Source organism: Sus scrofa, chromosome 10 (genome assembly GCF_054392235.1).
Source record: "Sus scrofa isolate SSC_HxYL_T2T_F1_AM1 chromosome 10, Sscrofa_HxYL_maternal_Yorkshire_Landrace_v2.0, whole genome shotgun sequence".
Classification (NCBI taxonomy): domain Eukaryota; kingdom Metazoa; phylum Chordata; class Mammalia; order Artiodactyla; family Suidae; genus Sus; species Sus scrofa.
In genome coordinates this window covers 3,422,180-3,439,581 of record NC_139392.1, presented here as the reverse complement: position 1 = coordinate 3,439,581, position 17,402 = coordinate 3,422,180, and the positions used below count along the sequence as shown (strand labels likewise).

Sequence of the window (17,402 nt, the reverse complement as noted above, 5' to 3'; positions counted from 1 at the left end):
TACACCATGGAATATTACTCAGCCATTAAAAGGAATGAAATACCAGCATTTTTAGCAACATGGATGGACCTAGAAATTACCATGCTAACTGAAGTCAGCCATACAATGAGACACCAACATCCAATGCTTTCACTGACATGTGGAATCTGAAAAAAGGACAGACTGAGCTTCTTTGCAGAACAGATGCTGACTCACAGACATTGAAAAACTTATGGTCTCCGGAGGAGACAGTTTGGGGTTGGAGGAATGTGCTTGGGGTGTGGGATGGAAATCCTGTGAAATCAGATTGTTATGATGATTATACAACTACAGATGTGATAAATTCATTTGAGTAATAAGAAAAAGAAAAGAAAACAATTGTTTAAGCTTGAAAAAAAAAACAATGGTTTAAGCTTGGAAAAAAATAAGTAAATAAAATGCCTAAATTTGGGGACTATGTGAAAGACCAGTGACCCGTGTCCAGCAAGCACAGAGAAGGAGGGCTCTGATGAACCAGGGACGAGAGCTCACGATGCTGAAACAAGCACTTTGGAAAACAGTTTGGAAATGTGTGAAAGGTGCATTTTCCAGACCACCACAAACCTCCACGGAGGGCAGTGGTCCTAGGAGCTATGGTTCCTGGAGGCTCCCTGAGATGCTTCTTTCAGGGAGTCTCAAGATCAAAACTATTTTCCTCATACGACTAAGACCCCGTTTGCTTTTCCACATTCGTGGGCACAGGGGAATTTGCAGATGCTGCACAAAGTACAAACCTCCGAAATGCCTCCATCAGGGGAATGGTCCCTCCTCAGGGAGGAGGCGGAGTGGGGTCAGAGAGGGACAGACAACAACCACGCATGCACCATTTCCTGCTTGACCTTTTTTTTAATCACTTATTTATATATATATTTTTTTCTACTATACAGCACGGTGACCCAGTTACACATACATATATACATTCTTTTTTGACCTTTTATTTCTAGTCACATGGTGTTTGGTTGTTTTTGATACAGGTTTCTTATCAATGACCCCACAATAAATAAAAACCCAACACCATTAGCAAGCAGAGAGGAAACGAAAAGGACCACAAGGAACTGATCCATTATCTTCCCCATAACCTTGAACAGATGCAAAATGCTCATTATCTACTTTTCGCAATTCTCCTTCCTGGATCACATATTTAAAGAGTTCACATCTCCTGGTCTGTAATTACATCCACAAACAGTATTTGCCAGTTTAACATTATTATGTTTAAGCAACAATTCTTATAGTGATTATAAGTTCTTGTACTACAGCCTCTAGCTCTTTGGAAGCAGAAAAATGACAGGATTTAAAGAGAATAGGTAGCTCAGTAGAGGAAAAGCCACAAAAGCCTTGGATGAGAAGAGCCCAGATTTGGCATTCAGCCGTGCCTGTTGCACACGTGACGCCACATTCGTGAACCTCCTGCCTCTGTTCCTATGAACTCTTCTTAAGTGGCAATGTATGTCCAGGAGGTGCCTAGTGAAAAGAGGATTCAAAACCTCTTTAAGCCAGAAATGACCTCGTGGGGTGGAGATTTGTTTTTCTCTTTGGATTCCACGGTTACTCAACACAACCCCTGTCTCCTTCCTTTGCAAACATCCTTAACTCCCTTGCAGTTCAGAAAAGATTCACAGTAGGAGTCACCCTTCCCAGGGGCAAGCAAGAAGGGGTGCTGTGCCTAGAGAGAATTAAGAAATGACGATGAGGCCAACTGAAAGCCTGCCTGCTGTTTACTGCTACCACGTGCTGGCAGCTCCAGATCAGGCCAGGGCTAACACACTCCTCCTCGCAAGGCAGACCACGCCCTCTGCCCGCCCCCTGGGCGCGCCGCTCTAGGGCTCCTTGCTCTCCGTGTAGGACATGCAATTTAAATTCCAGCCCTGTCCCAGTACAGCAGTCTGCCCGCTCTGAATCCGACTCTGAAGCAGCTGAATGTGGCTGAAGAAAAACACGACCAAGCAAACAATTCCAGTTCTGCCTTCATGACCTCAGATCTCAAATGGGCACTCACTACTGGAATGTTACTCTCCTTTCTGGGATTATTTGTCTTCCCCTGGTTTAAGATGACCGTACCACCCCTTTCTTTCCCTTCTCAAATCACAACACCTCGGCGCTGCCATTTCTCTTGTAATCAGCTGATGACCTGACTCGGGCTTCACGGAGCAAGTAGAAGGACTGAGATGAGAATCCCCTCCGCTTTCTACCTGTGAAGGCTACCTTTCCGCCTCCTCTCCCAATAGATGAGGTGTTCCTACCTGCTTCTCTTCAGACCACATCCCTATGGCCATTTCAAAGACTTGAGGCATACAACCACCTCCTCTCTCTCAACTGATAACTTTAAGTGAGGAAAGGATGGAGAGGGGTGGATGGTGGAAGGCTGGATGAGCTGCCCCAGACTGTGAAACAGAGCCTTAGAGTCATACTCATCCTCTAGCAAGGAGCAGGAGTATTTTTTGGACTCTACTGTAGGTCATTTCACTCTATCCGATACTCACTCTATTCAAAACTCCTAACAATAAATCCGAACACACTCACCACTTGCAAGGTAACTCCTACAAGCCCTTGACGCCTAGTACACGCTGGGTAGACGGTAGCTGATATCACCAATTACCTAAGGGGCACCCGAGCTATGTTACACAAGGCTCCCAGAAATTTCCAAGAAGTTACAGGCCCTGATTGACATACCCTTAGAGTTTACATTCTCTTTGGGTTATAACGGGAATACATATGAATTTGAACAGCAACAAAATTCAAAAGAAAGTGAGCCCAAAGTTAGTATTCCAAAAATACATGCTGCAGAAGTTCCATGAAAGGACATTGTGTTGTACGTTTAATATAAAAATTACTGAGTTCAGGATATCAACGGGCGATACAAATCCTGCCACCCCAGAAGGTCTCCTCGGCATGCAGATTATACTGAAATGAAAGTAATCAGGGCTCCAGAGACTCAAGAAGAAATGCTGACCTTCCCCATAACTGCCTGAAACAAATCTAGATGGAGGGTCTGTTGCTGGAAGGGAGCTCTCCCCACAGATCATGCAGTAGGAACAGGTGTACGCACAGGGAGGGCTGGCAAAGCCTGCTGTTAAAATTCCTCTCTCTGTCCCACTGTCTCTTCAGGCCCCAGCAAATATTTATGTACCAAACATTTGCTGTTCTGTCTCCACGTGAATCGCCTTCCTCCCCTACGAAGCCCCAGAGCCGCCCCGACATCCCCTGCGTCTTTATCTGAAGATGGTACTGAAGGTGCCAGTCTCAGCCATGTCGGGATGTGCTCGTGTGTCCGGGCTTCTCCCATGGACACATGCTATTAAACTCGTGTTTGATTTCTCTCCTGCTAATCTCACATTAATTTAATGCCTAGACCAGCCAGGAGAACCCAGAAGGGTAGAGAAAAAGTTCTTCCTCCCAACACAAATACGTCTGATTATTCTTCCTCCGATTTCATAAAAACCTTAGTTAGTAACAACCATAACTTCTACAGCATATGCCTCAATTGGGGATACAGCAAATACCATTTTTAACTAAAATATTTTAAAATACTATACAGGTTTAAGGATAAACATTCTCAATGATTTTGATTAAACTTGGTTAAATATAAAATTTTGATGGTCTTAAAACATTAAATAATAATGTGCAAGAGTGACCCCCCCCAAAAAAACAACATGCAGCCAGAAATTCTATTTAGTCATCTGTTGGGGTGACTCGGCTACATAAAGTTAAATATGTCAAACATACAACCAAAGCATCATAAATATTTCTTTATAAAATAACCACGTATAAGATGTTAGTATACTTGAGCCATGTTTAGTGCTGTTCGGGGGAATGGAATGTTTTTTCTGCATGTGTTTTTCTTGACAAAACAGGAATGTTATTCCCACAGAAACCCTCGGAGGCTGATGGTCTCCCTGCCTGCTTGTTGATCAGGCCCCAGAAAATCACAGATATTTTTCTGTTTTAAAGCCAGACATGATATTTTGGCAGCTTTTTATTCCACCTTAGAACTAGACACAACCGACTTCAGAGCCGGTCCTTCCTTCCGAATCATTCCTTCACTTGTGCTCCGAGGGCCGGGTGAAGAAACCCACAAAGTTCAACGTGCCGAGAGTCACCGAAACGCTGTTCCGATAAGCATGCCGAGCAAGGACATGTCCAAAAAAGGCGCTGATTTATTTCGAGAGCTTACTCAACGAGGCCCCTAAGCTGAATTTTTCGGCCCGTAAATTGGTTTAAATACGAAGGAAGCCCTAGGATAACATCGGTCCACCCTTCAGGACTTTTCCACTTCGAGAAACTGCCTACCACAAAACCACAGGCCTCGCCGTTCTCACCTGCAGCCAAGCTTTCTGCAGAAGCCACTCTTGCCTCAATACTTAAAGGATAATGAAGGGCAACAGTCAGAAGTGAAGAGACTCCCAGAACAGAGCTCCACCCCCAGAAAGACCCCTGAGCCTGAACCGCGACTGCAAGTGACTTGAGCGGAAGAAACCACTCGCAGACCATCCGCTGCCATCGCCCAAGACTAAGTCTCTCCGGGGGGGAGCTGCCTTGTTTTAACTTTTTTTTAGGTAAATGCTTAGGGCCCGTAGTACTTTTCACAAAGAGAAAAGCACAAAAACTGTACTGACCTGTGTGATTTATCATGGTTAACAAACCCGATTTTTAAAAAGAAAAAAAAAAAAACTGCAATAAAGCATATTGTTGAACAAGATGAGAAAATCAGGTAAGCATTTAAAAACTCCCCTGGGAAAAAGAGGCTGCCGCGTCTGCGTAGGTCCATGTGGGTCAATTATTTCGGTGCCCACCAGACTGTGGACACAGGATTGTGCTCTTTGCCGACTGATCCTTCCAGCGTGTATCTACTTTGTCTGATTTTCTGTCGTTTCTTCCTTTTCGAAATAAAGAGGACGGTGCTCCTGCCCCTTGGTCTCCCTCTTTATTTGGGGGAGTAGGGACGGCACGGAACCAGGACTCAGGGAAATTGTTCTGGGACTGGAGTGTCACTAACGACGTCGGGCCAACCTCAGGAGCCTCATCTTGAAAACACAGACGGATGCTGTGTCCTTTTCGACTTCATGTCGTTTTGTAACCATGAAATGAGATGAGGCACGTGAAAAACAATCTCAAGTTGTAATATCCTCCATAAAAGGAAGATGCTGTGAGCAGGACTTTAAGGTGAAAGCTCAAGACACTGTTGGGGACCTACCAATAATTGGTCACAGCCTCCGTCATGTGTAGATCTTAGATGACCCTCGGTCTTTCAAGACCCCAAGTATTCATGTTTCCTGAAGCCCAGGACTGCCTACCAGTCAAAAATCCCTGGCATGATGTTCCAGAAGCCTAGTTCTTACTCCGTGAAAGCCTGACAGACCTGAAAAGGATAAAAATCTGGCTTATGTTAATGCCTGCACTCAATTATGTAAGAGTGCACATACCAAAGATTTCCAGAAGCTATTTCGGAACAGCAGAACAGCAGAACCAGGTCTCAAGTGCAAAATGAACACAGGCCTTGTCCAGTTCCTCTTCTCTGTTAACTGGCCACACTCTGAGACCATCCTTGACCCGAGCCTTGCTTGGTAACCTCACCTTCATGACATTCTGCGTAAACTTTGCTGTTAGGCGCTGCTTTCCATTTGAGTTGCATATTACTGATGGTTAAGTACCCGAGACTATATTGGGTGGGAGGGAGTTTGAGGGATACCTTCTCCAACCTTCGTGGGGGGAAAAACCACACCACCTAGTTTCGTGGTGATGCGTCAAGGGCACGTAGCACTGCACAATATCCCCAGCATCTTGCTCACATTCACAAGAGGAGAGCACACACGCAAACTCCAGAACGGAATCGAAGGATTTTTCATTGTTAATGAGCTCCCTAGATGACAGCCAGTCCTTTGATCTCACACCTTTTCACCCACAAAATGAAATCAAATTCCCATTTCACCTTCCAAGGAACCTGTGCACATCCTCTGAACTGAAGTTGTGGGGGTGTAAAAACTCTTGGATCACACACACATAAACAGTCTCTTGCTTCATTACAGAAATCACTCTCAGCATTCATGGGCTTTCCACTAATTAACTAATTCATTATTTCATTCACCAATTACACTGCGCCTATAATTACTGTGTACCAAGCCATGTATTCAAGTTTCCCGAGCCCAACTTTCACCACCAGCCTCCTCCAGACCGTAATTCCACAGCCGGGCTATCCTCCAGGAAGGAGACACCTGCCGACAACCTAAACGGAACCTCGCAGGGAAACGCCCGCTCTACACTGGGACGACTGCGGGCCTGGGATTCAAACCTGCCAGACACGCTTCCTGTTGATTTGAGGCAGTCTCTTCGCATCTCCAAGCATCTAGAAAAAGGGCCTAGCAGCCTCGGGAAGTGTCAGGCTATGAGATGAGGACACCGTGTGTGAAGTGCCTGGTCAGTGGGTGGCACATGCAATACGCGTTCAATGAACAAAACTCACTGCCATCGTTATTAAAGGGGCAGAGCCAGCCTTTTCCTTTTCCTTTTCCTTTCTTTTAAAGGGCCACACCCGCGGCATATGGAGGTTCCCAGGCGAGGGGTCAAATCAGAGCTGCAGCTGACGGCCTCCACCACAGCCACAGCCACAGCCGCGCCAGATCCGAGCCACGTCTGCAACCTACACCGCAGCTCACGGCAACGCCGGATCCTTTACCCACTGAGCGAGGCCAGGCATCAAACCCACAACCTCATAGGTATTAGTCAGGCTCCTTTCCACTGAGCCACAAGGGGAACGCCCAGTGTTTCTTCTAAGGAAGATTCATGAAAAAGCCCATTATCACGTCCTACTAATATTCTCATTTTGTTTCAAATGGAAAAGAAAGGTAAACTTTAAAACTTAAGCTCAGGGAGGTGAAACCGTTCACTGATGTAACAGGCAGCGTCACACTGCCTGTGGGCCGGACCAGGCTGGTCTCTGCAGACAGAGGGATGAAGAGGTCAGAGTCCCTGGCCTCAGGCACCCCCTGTTCTCAGTGGGGACACAGGCGAGGGCGAGGGCCCAGAGCGGGGAGCCGTGGGCGGGGACGGCACACCGGGTGAGCTCCTTCGGGGTTGGGGCAGCCCCCTGCGGGCTGTCCTGGCTGGTCATGAGGGGAGAACGTGAGAAACGCAATGAACCGCCAGCAGCCTGGCATGAATGACACGGAATCCTTGGCCCCAGGACCTGCCAGTGCACCACTGCCCCCTGATTGGATCCGGCGAGCGGGTACTTTCTCAGCACTCACTTGATGGAAAAGCCTGTCCCAGGTGGGAACAAAGGCCAACAGTGGTGGTCTCAGCTCACGAAAGTAAGGGGACCTGAGGCAGACGGACAGACAAGCATCTCGACCAACACCGATCGTCAGTCTGATGTTTAAAGTCAAGGGCTGGACCTCCTGCTTGAGCTCTCGCCTCGTTCCCAGGCTTTCCGTGTGGACGCCAGCGGGCCCTGGCATGCCCTGCGGTAGCAGCCGCTTCATCCGCAAACTGCAATATCAATTCTGTATTATCTGCTTCACACACATGAAAAGGAGCTTCTTTTTGTCACGTGTAGCTGCCACAAATTCTCTGCTGCACTGTGCACCGTTTCTCCTTCCTTTAAACTGTTTACAGGGGAACCTACTTAAACTATTTTTCTTAAGGGATCTGCCTCTTCCTAGTTGAATTCTTTCTTGAGTTTTGAGGGCTTCCTTCATCAGATGTGGGGAATCAGAATTCTGTTTATCTCAAAAGTATTACTGAAGAAGCTTCCTGTCTCTCTGGGCATTGGAGCAATACAGGAATTGCCTGACCCCTGGCAGCTTTATTCACCTCCTAAAAAAATCCAGTCCTCACTTAGAGCCCTGCTCCCTGCTCAGGACAGGCTCACCTCCAGACTCCCGAACCTGGCACTCTACAGGGCCCGTAAGGGACACACGTGAACGCTTTAATTTATTCTCTCTCTTTCTTCTGTTACATGTGGAATCTAGAAAATAAAACAAGGGAACGAATGTAACAAAACAGAAACAGACTTGCAAACATAGAGAACAAACTCCTGGTTACAGTGGGGAGGGAAAGGGGGGGTTAGGGAGGTGAAGGGGATTCAGAGGCATGAACTGGTAGGTATGAAATAAATAAGACACAAGGAGGTAACACACCACAGAGGACACAGAGCCACTGATTTATAATAACTTCATATGAGTATAATCTATAAAATACTGAATCACTATTCTGGACACCTGAAACTAATGCAGGAGTTGACTGTAAATTAAATATACTTCAATGAAAAAAAGAAAAAAAAGATCGAGACAAGTTATTTTCTGGGTATGGCTTTGCCCACATCCCACACATTTTCACAGCTGGCTCTCCCATTTTAACAATTTCTAAACAGCTTTTGACCTTTATTTTTATTTCCTCCTTAGCCTACAAGTTATTATTATTATTTTTTTTTTTTGCCTTTTCTGGGGCCGCTCCCGCGGCATATGGAGGTTCCCAGGCTAGGGGTCCAATCGGAGCTGCAGCCACCGGCCTACACCACGGCCACAGCCACGCGGAATCCGAGCCATGTCTGCAACCTACACCACAGCTCATGGCAACGCCGGATCCTTAACCCACTGAGCAAGGCCAGGGATCGAACCCACAACCTCATGGTTCCCAGTCGGATTCGTTAACCACTGAGCCATGATGGGAACTCCTACAGGTTCTTCATTTAGTACCCTGCCCATACGAAGCAAAACCCAGGGGAAATTACGATGTGAGTCATTGTACAGCCTCTAAAATTACGTAATTTCGCCCTCACCCATGCCCCTTTGTTCAAACCTCTGTTGCTCCAAAAAGGAAACTGTCTTGGGTGACACTGAGGAAAGCATCCCCTTACCTCTCCTGAGCCGCCGACACACCTGCCTGTCAAATCTGACGGGTTTTGCTTCTATTGGGCGCTTTCTGTCTCACATACTCCCCAAGTTCCTTATTCCTTGTGTGTCAGCGGTACCTTTTCCTCCGTTCTAGCAGTCCTACGAAGTTTTCCTGTTTTCTTCTCTTTCTTTTAAATGTTTCCATTTTTAGCTCTTTCAGTGGATTGAGGGGAATGGGGCGGGGGGAGTGCACAGGCTCAAGACAAGATCTTAAAGCAGAGACCCAGAAATTTTTTTAACTCTTCCAAGGGCTACCCAATTGACCACACTCTCAGTTAGGCTTTCCTATTTGTTTTCCTCTTCTGGAACCTAAGAAAATCATCTAAACTGACAACTATCCGCTTTGTCCTTGATGTGTTATAACGTTACAATAACTTTGACCATTACAATCCAAATAACGCAACGGTGATTATATGCGAATAGAAATTCGGAGCTTAAAAGCGAAGTATAAAGTGAAACTATTTTCTTTCATTATGAAAGTTTTAAAACCATTAGGTAACGTTCCATCCTCTAAAAGGCATTAGGCCTCAGTTCATTTGCCTACAAGAAGCAAAAAGAGGCAACCTATGACATAATGGTCCAAAATGAAAATTTCTAAAAAGTCTCAGAAACAAGCTACTTTCACACTAGATGTTTAAACTGTCTAGTGAAGCTATGCATGTATATACACACATACGCACACATACATGTATGTAGATGGCTTCCTTCAAATACATATTATAACAGACAGTGAAATGAGGACAAATGATGAAACCACGGGACCTTTTTAATCCTGTGGGGGTCGGTTAAAACATTTTCATTAGAGGCAATGTGAGACGTCCACATGTTCATGGTGTTTTAACTGAAAAACCCGCGTGTATCGCTGCCTTGTCAAGTTGCCTTCTGATGTGGAAGCAGTTTTATAAACAAAGTTTATTCTAGCTATTTACAATAGGTAAAAGTCAATGTTTTAACCAGCAAATAGATTATTTCATAAATCGCAAAGAGAAAGAATAGAAAACTTACCTATAAACACTGCCAAGTTCAGCGTTAACAAGGAAACTTTGCACGGTTACCACAGAAATTAATTCTAGGTAACAGGACCCCATGAGCCTCTGGCGCAAGTTACAACGATCACAGACGTCAGGCTCCCTGGAAAAGCAGCCACGCCTCCAGCCACACTCCACGCAGCCCTGCCTTCAGCAAAGATTTACCGGGGACCCGCTATGTCCCAGGAGACGATCGTTTTTTAAGAGAAGGGAGGAGGAGAAGGAGGGAGGGAGAGGAGACAGAGAAGACACTGTCTAGGGAGGAACAGCGACAAGAAGCAGGCCACTGCAGTCCGTCGGGGTAAGGAGATGCACATGTGCTCTGAGAGTCTTTAAGGGCAGCACCTGATCCGGATTTGCTGGTGGGGTCGGAAAAGTGTGGAGGTGGCATGTGCAGGATATCCACTTAAGCGATGCCTGAAAAAGTAGGAATAACGTAGAAGACAGACAAACAGTGGGGAGAATGGAAAAAGTCTAAGGAGGGGGAGCGAGAAAACGGCTAAAGGGAAGAGCAAGCATGGCAGGTGGAAGGAGTTAGAAAATATAGCGCAGGATAAGGGCACAGGGCAAGGCAGTGGCGATAAGGAAGGCTGGAGAGGCTTTCAGGCGCCAGATAAAAGGGATCCTGAAAGGCACCTGAAGGAATTTGGAACGTATCTTAAGGGCAATGGAAAGCCATTAGTGGTTTCAATCAGAAAAGCGACAATGATAAGTGTTTCGGTAAAACTGTGCTGGCTGGAAACAGTAAATTCATTGGAGAGAATCAGTTAGAAAGTAGAAAGTCAATGAGAATTCTGGCTTGGGGTCCATACAAGAGATGAAGAGAGAAACGGGAGTGAAGAGAAGAGTATCGTCTCAAGGTACGTTTAAGGAGCAGAACGCAGAGGCAGGAAGAAGCTGACCTGGCACCAGGAGCGGCTGGAACTCAAAGGAGCCCACTGCCTCCACTCTCAGGCTTCGTCCCAGGAAACCGAGTCAGTGACAGCACACTCACTGAGATGGAGAACAAGGGCACGGGGGTCGAGTGAATCAAGCTCACGCACAGTTAGCTACAGGGGTCGGAGATGAGGAGCGACCAGCAGGGAGATTCATCAGCACCCAGACCACACCCACACGGATGGGCGTGAATGCAGAGTGTGAAAATGCAGGGCAGAGAGCAGAGACACCTAAAGAATGCATTTAAGGAACAAACGAGCAGATGCTGCAAAGGAGGTGGAGAGGAGAACCCTTCCCAGACAGAAAGTCCGCGTGATGGCTCCATAAAAATTCTCTGCTTAGATCTGGGGGAGTCTGGAGAGCGTCCCCTGGACCACCTGGGAGGTGCCTCTTCGCGAGGCTTTCTAACATCTCCCTGCCACCCTCACCCGCCTCCGCCCTCCGTGACACACACCCGCTCACACACTTCTGCCTTTTCATCAAGTTCGTAAGCACTTCTCTCTTTAAAATCAAAAAGCAGGGTCTGTTAAGAAGGTCTGTTTATATAGTATATGGGGAGAAAAAAAAAAAACCTTTAACATTTAAAAGCACAGAAGATGCTCCATGCTGGTGGTGGCCCCACAAAGCCAAGACAACCTCCTCCAAAAGCCCCTCGGTCACCCACCGGCCCAAGAGATCACACTGTTCCCCAGGGGGCAGGACAGCCGGGGTCGCCCAGAGGTGGAAAAGAAGTGAGAAAGAACAAAATGTCAGGTTCGCTGAAATTCTGCCGCTCTTAATTGCAACTGGGTGTTTCGGGACAAGAATTAAAGGCTTATCCCCTTTGGGAAAGACAGGAGGGATGATTCAGAGCATTATTCCTGCACCCTGACATTCGTGTTGGTTGATTCGTTCAAGAAACCCTACAGTAGTTTTTTAAAAATTAGCACTTTTAGAGAAAAATTATCTCAGCCCTGCCGAAGATGAACTTTTCACATCAGCTTGAGCTCCACCAGATTCAGACTGTGGATGTTATTCACATATTTCCTGCTCTTCAGAGAGGGAATTGGAGGCCTGCAAGAATATGAAGCGGCTTCCCTGGAGTCCTGCAGTGACTCAGCCTTTGGTCCTGCTGCATCACCGCCTTGGACGGACACCCAAGCTGTCATCCCCCCATTGGACAGAGTGCCATGAGGCGCTTCCCGCACCTGGCCAGCAGGGGGCAGTGCTCTGGGGACTCTCATTCAGCCATCTCCACCAATTAAGGCGTCCCGACTTCTCAGTGACCCATGAACCAACCACAGAGAGAGAGAGGCAGTGGGTTACTACATCAACTCCCACTCCACTTCCCAATCCCAGAAAACCTACCGCCTTCCTCGGGATCATAACTCAGAGAAGAGAAAAGGCCACCAAGTGAGATGCTGGCATCTCACAGTGAGGACGAGTTTTTTAAAGCCCATACTGGATAACTGCTCTCCAACGGTTGTCTTAGGCTCTGCCATTGCCACGGGAAGGAGACCAGGCTTCACCACAGATTACAAGACAAGGGTGAGAGATACGACGGGCAGAGCCGAGCATTGACCCCCTACATCAGCTGACCCCCAGGTGAGCTCAAGACACATGAGAAACCCAGCCAGGACACTTCCAGAGCCACCCTGCCCCGCCCTGGCCAGCCCTACCCATGTGCAGCTCACTCCAAGGCATCCGAGTGAGCCCAGACACCTCGGGCAAGACACTCAGCCCAACCAAAGCCAGGGAGCTCCCAGCCAACCTGCGGACTTATCATCCAAAAGACGGAAGAGTTAAATAAGCCAGACAAAGTGGAGGTCCCCCGGGTGTAAGGGCTCAGCCGATTCAGGCTTGGCTAGGCCAGTGACCATGCTGACCTTAGCTGGATTTATTTTTATTTTACTTTTTTATTTTATTATTACTGTTATTATTATTTTGTCTCTTTAGGGCCGAACCCACGGCATACGGAGGTTCCTAGGCGAGGGGTCAAATCGGATCTGTAGCCACTGGCCTACAGCACAGCCACAGCAACGCCAGATCTGAGCCGAGTCTTCGACCTACACCACAGCTTGCGGCAACGCCAGATCCTTAACCCACTCAGTGAGGCCAGGGATCGAACCTGCAACCTCACAGTTCCTAGTCGGATTCGTTAACCACTGAGCCACGATGGGAATTCCATGGGTTTATTTTTAAATGTGCTTAAAAACCAAAGGTATATTGAATTAACTCAAAGAGATGAAACAACAGAAGCACTGAAAGACTCTAAGTCTCCAAGTAAGACAGCTTCGCAGTGATAGTGAGGGGTGGGGCCGTACTTAGGACCAGGCAGAGGTCACTTTACATCCTTCCTATGCAGCAGTGAGAAAAAGAAAGAAATTTTCACCAAATACCCAATGTCGAGAGAATTTGTACTGAGAAGATAGGGGAGAATTCTGTCAAAACCGATGGAAATAGAAGCATGTGAAGAGCTAGACATGTCGAAACATTTTTTTCCTTTGCTTTTTTTTTTTTTTTTAGGGCCTCGCCTGTGGCACACAGAAGTTCCCAGGCTAGGCGTGGAATTGGAGCTGCGGCTGCTGGCTGCACCACAGCCACAGCAATGCCAGATCCATGCAACATGCATCTGTGACCTACATCTGTAACCACCACAGCTCACAGCCATGCCAGATCCTTAACCCATGGAGCAAGGCCAGGGATCGAACCTGCATCCTCATGGATACTACTTGGATTTTCAGCCTGCCGAGCCACAACAGGAACTCCCCAAAACATTTTTGAGGAAGAACTTAAACATTTCAAGAAGTAACGGTACATCACAGATGTTCCTGATGGAGCATCAGAAGAGCATAAGCGGCCACTAGGGGGCGCAATGGATGAACAGACCCCCAGAGAGCAGGCGGGTCAGGAGTGATGGCACAGGATCCTGGGCCAGGACCACAGACAAAAGGGCCCTCCGTTAGGCTAGAACCATCCTTATCACAGTAAGTCCTCCGCTGAAGCAAGACAGGGCTTGTCCTGATGCTCCGCAGCCTGGCAGACACTCAGAGCCTTCTTCTGAGTCAACCCTTCCACCTGAATGGGAGACCTGCCCCCCTTGGAGCAGGAGCCAAGAGTGGCTGCTGAGAAAGCAACAAGAAAACAGGAAAATGAGTCTCCTGGAAGAAAACAGTTCTACCACATGGTTTTGCTGAACACCAGACCTGTGCACTGTGAGCTGTCAGCAACCACGCCCCACAATGTTTTAACTCCTGCAAAGGAAGGTGCTGTAATTCCTCCACCCTGAGGATACGGAGCCCGGGCTCAAGAAGGCTGAGCAATTTGCCTGGGGTCATAACTAAAGCAAAGCAAACAAGACCAAAGGCCAGGATCCCAAGACGGCAAACTCCCCAACCATTCTGCTCTCCTAGGGATAAGCTGTGGAAACGGGAAGGCAATGTTGTCCGTCTTTTGAAGTTGAGGCTGTTTGGCTCAGCCTTTAAGACTTGACTCTTTCTAACACGATGGTTGTTGGGTCAGGGCCTACTGGTGTCTCCTTGAGAGCATCGTTATTTTTCCAATTAATTTGGTTAAGATTTAGGAAATTTTGTTTGTTTAAAAAAAAAAAAAAGTTTGGGAGAGAAAATCCACAAGGTTTTAGGTTCTTGTGAAGGAGTCCACGGATCAAACATCTTTGAAAACCAATGTCTACAACGAATTTAGGGAAGAAATTCTTAACTTTACCTCTGCAGAATACAGACAATATGCCATCCACGTAGCCTATTTCACAAGGAAGTGCTTCTAACGGCCTCCTCGCCCCAGAGAGTCCACGTAGGCCACTGTCACAGAAAAGAGCAGCAATGGGCATCCCGTGGAAACAACCTCCCACCCTCCATCTCACACCACCTGTTCTAACTACACACACCTGCTGGATGCATTTCAATTCAACATACCTCAGTGTTTTTATTGGGGAAAGAAAAAAAATTGCTGTGCTCCTGTTGCCGGTTTCCAAAGAAAGCCCAGATGCCTGACTTCGTAAGGGGGGAATTAGTCAATGTTAAGTGGGACATGCTTCCCACGGTGGGTGGATTTAAGGCTGAACCACGGACCTGCTTGTATTGGAATTACCAACGCAAGGACTGGTGGAAGTATTAACTCCTTTATAATATATGTCAGTGTTTGGTTGAAACTCTGATTCGTTCCTGACTAAAACTCTAACTTTCTCTCTCATCAGCTTCTGAGGATGCAGATTACATTCTCAGAAGGACAGCAATTACGATTTTTAAATCTCAGCTCATACTGCGAGTACAGCGTTTGGAATCCTATGAGGTTATATGTTCGTTCCGTTAAAAGAATATTCCACCAATTGAAGTTAAATGAGAATGAGACCAAAAAAGAAAAAAGACAACGAGACAGGTGTCACACTTCCTCAAATAAGCTCAACAATTAGGATACTAAAGTTTTCATTATTTCCAGTTACTCATACATCCTTTGCCACATAGTACCTAATTTCCTAAATTTTTTCCCCTTTTTTTAACTTCCCCCCGGTGTGGGAGTTCATGAGGTAAGCAGCAGGTCTGCAGCTTTTACTAATTCAGGAACTGACTGAAAAAGAAAGGCGGACTTACGCACAGAATGATCCTTGTATGTTTTTGAAAGTATATATCCTGTATTCTAAATTGCTAAAGCTTCGGTATGAAATTTTTTATGTCCAAACATGTATATATTTGTCTTTTTAGGCCCGCACCTGCAGCACATGGAGGTTCCCAGGCCAGCGATCCACGTGGAGCTACAGCAGCCGGCCTGCGCCAGAGCCACAGCAACGCCAGGTCGGGCCATGTCTGCAACCTATGCCACAGCTCCCAGCAACACCGGATCCTTAACCCACGGAGCGAGGCCAGGGATCAAACCTGCGTCCTCATGGATACTCGTCAGATGCGTTTCCCCTGAGCCACGACAGGAACTGCCGTGTCTGAATGTTTTTAGACAGTAATACTTAATGTGTTTCGTAATAACAGCATACAGTGGGAGGAGAAGAGAGAAATGGCAGGGGACACGTTTGCTTTTCAGAGTGTCCCTTTGGTGTTACTAGAAACTTGTCTTTTTTGTGTGCCTTCTTCTGTCACTGAGACTTTCTGCCACACAAAAAGTTCAAGAGCTACCCCGCAAGCTTGCGCCACTAACATGCACCTCAGGCAGCCTCTCCAGCAGAGGGCACGGTAGCCTCCCGCTGCAAAATGGATGTGTGGCTGACGGAGCCCCTCCAGCTGCGGTGCTGCTGTGCAGCGTTCACAGCCTACTGCACTGTTTCCTCCTCCGCCACAGAATGGAAAATATGTGTCATCTTAATATTGAGCAATTCCGCGGACCTAAAAGCCAGTTACAAAATACAAAAATCAAAAAAAAAAAACAAAGGGAAGTCATCAAACACTGCAGCTTTTGCTTTAAACGTACCTCTGCCTGTCTTAACATCAGTCGTCAGAAAGGAAATGGTCTGTGAAAAAAAGCAAATAACTACACAAAACACCAAAAAGTCTACAATAGTCTAGCTTTAAACCAGCTACTTGCATGATGACACATACATTCACTTTTGTATCGAGATCATTACACCTTTGGGGCTTGAAGACCTCTGTAAAGCTGAAATATCCGTTGCTCATTTTCTTATTTTTTGTTACCAGGAGAATATTTATTAACTATCTGTGATGAAGTTTGTTACTCTACAAAGCTATATGGCCTTATTTTGATATTTTAATAGTACCTACACATTTATAATCGAATTAAGTGTGAGTTAATCCTTTAATGATTTTTAATGATTTTTCTATCTTCAGTCGCCTATGCCTCCAGAGATTCTTTCATCCATGTGCAAATTAAGAAAAACAACAAACTTTTGTATAGTACTTTAAAATGCACAAAGCACTTTGAAGAAAGAGTCACAAACTATCCAATGAGGTTGGCAAGAAAGACACTTTTAACAGAGGCGAGAAACTCGGGCTCAGGAAAGTGGGATGGGGCTGCCCCAGAACATATTTAGCATTTACTGGCTAATAAACACTCTTGAGACTACAGCCAGGTATCCTGACACAAGTCCAGCTCTCTCATTGCTGCCTCTTGGTCAGAACTCCTGCTTTTCCCACTAGGAGTGAATTCTACCATCAAATGTTCTAAGTGAAAAAATATGTCGAGGTTTGTATTAGCCAGGAGCAGCAAGTGCCTGCATATTACACATATTTAGTAAAATAAGTACTGAATCATCAGAAAGTGAAAAGAGATGTAGGAAATAAACAAAACCTTTGAGAGATGAAGCGCACATCCTTGAGATAAATTATATTCTTGCATCTCACAACCATGCTTTCAAGTATTTACTACTGAAATCTAAACGATCTTCCTCTCCATAGCTGAGTACATGGCTGTTCTCTTTAGTAATAGAAACGTTTTGCTCTCCAAGTCAATCCTGGAGCTCCAGCTACTGGCAGCTCCTCATCAGAATATGGTAAACCAGTTCCAATTTTCTTTTAACAGTTCTAATGCAAAGGAGAGAGAATTCTGCAGCCTAATACCTTGTGGTTCATCT

The 17,402-nt window shown here is 46.3% G+C and overlaps 1 protein-coding gene across 6 annotated transcripts in view; it reads right to left on the bottom strand.

Annotated features, from left to right (window-relative positions):
• The window catches only part of LOC102166310 (uncharacterized), a 671,646-nt gene that overhangs the window by 511,674 nt on the left and 142,570 nt on the right, over positions 1–17,402 (bottom strand). For 2 of the 6 annotated variants that reach the window (XR_014817241.1, XR_014817239.1), the window contains exon 3: positions 14,576–14,670. The exons of the other annotated variants lie outside the window; for them this stretch is intronic. The gene's annotated coding sequence lies outside the window, so the exon portion shown is untranslated. The remainder of the gene's footprint in view (positions 1–14,575; positions 14,671–17,402) is intronic. 6 annotated transcript variants of the gene reach the window in all.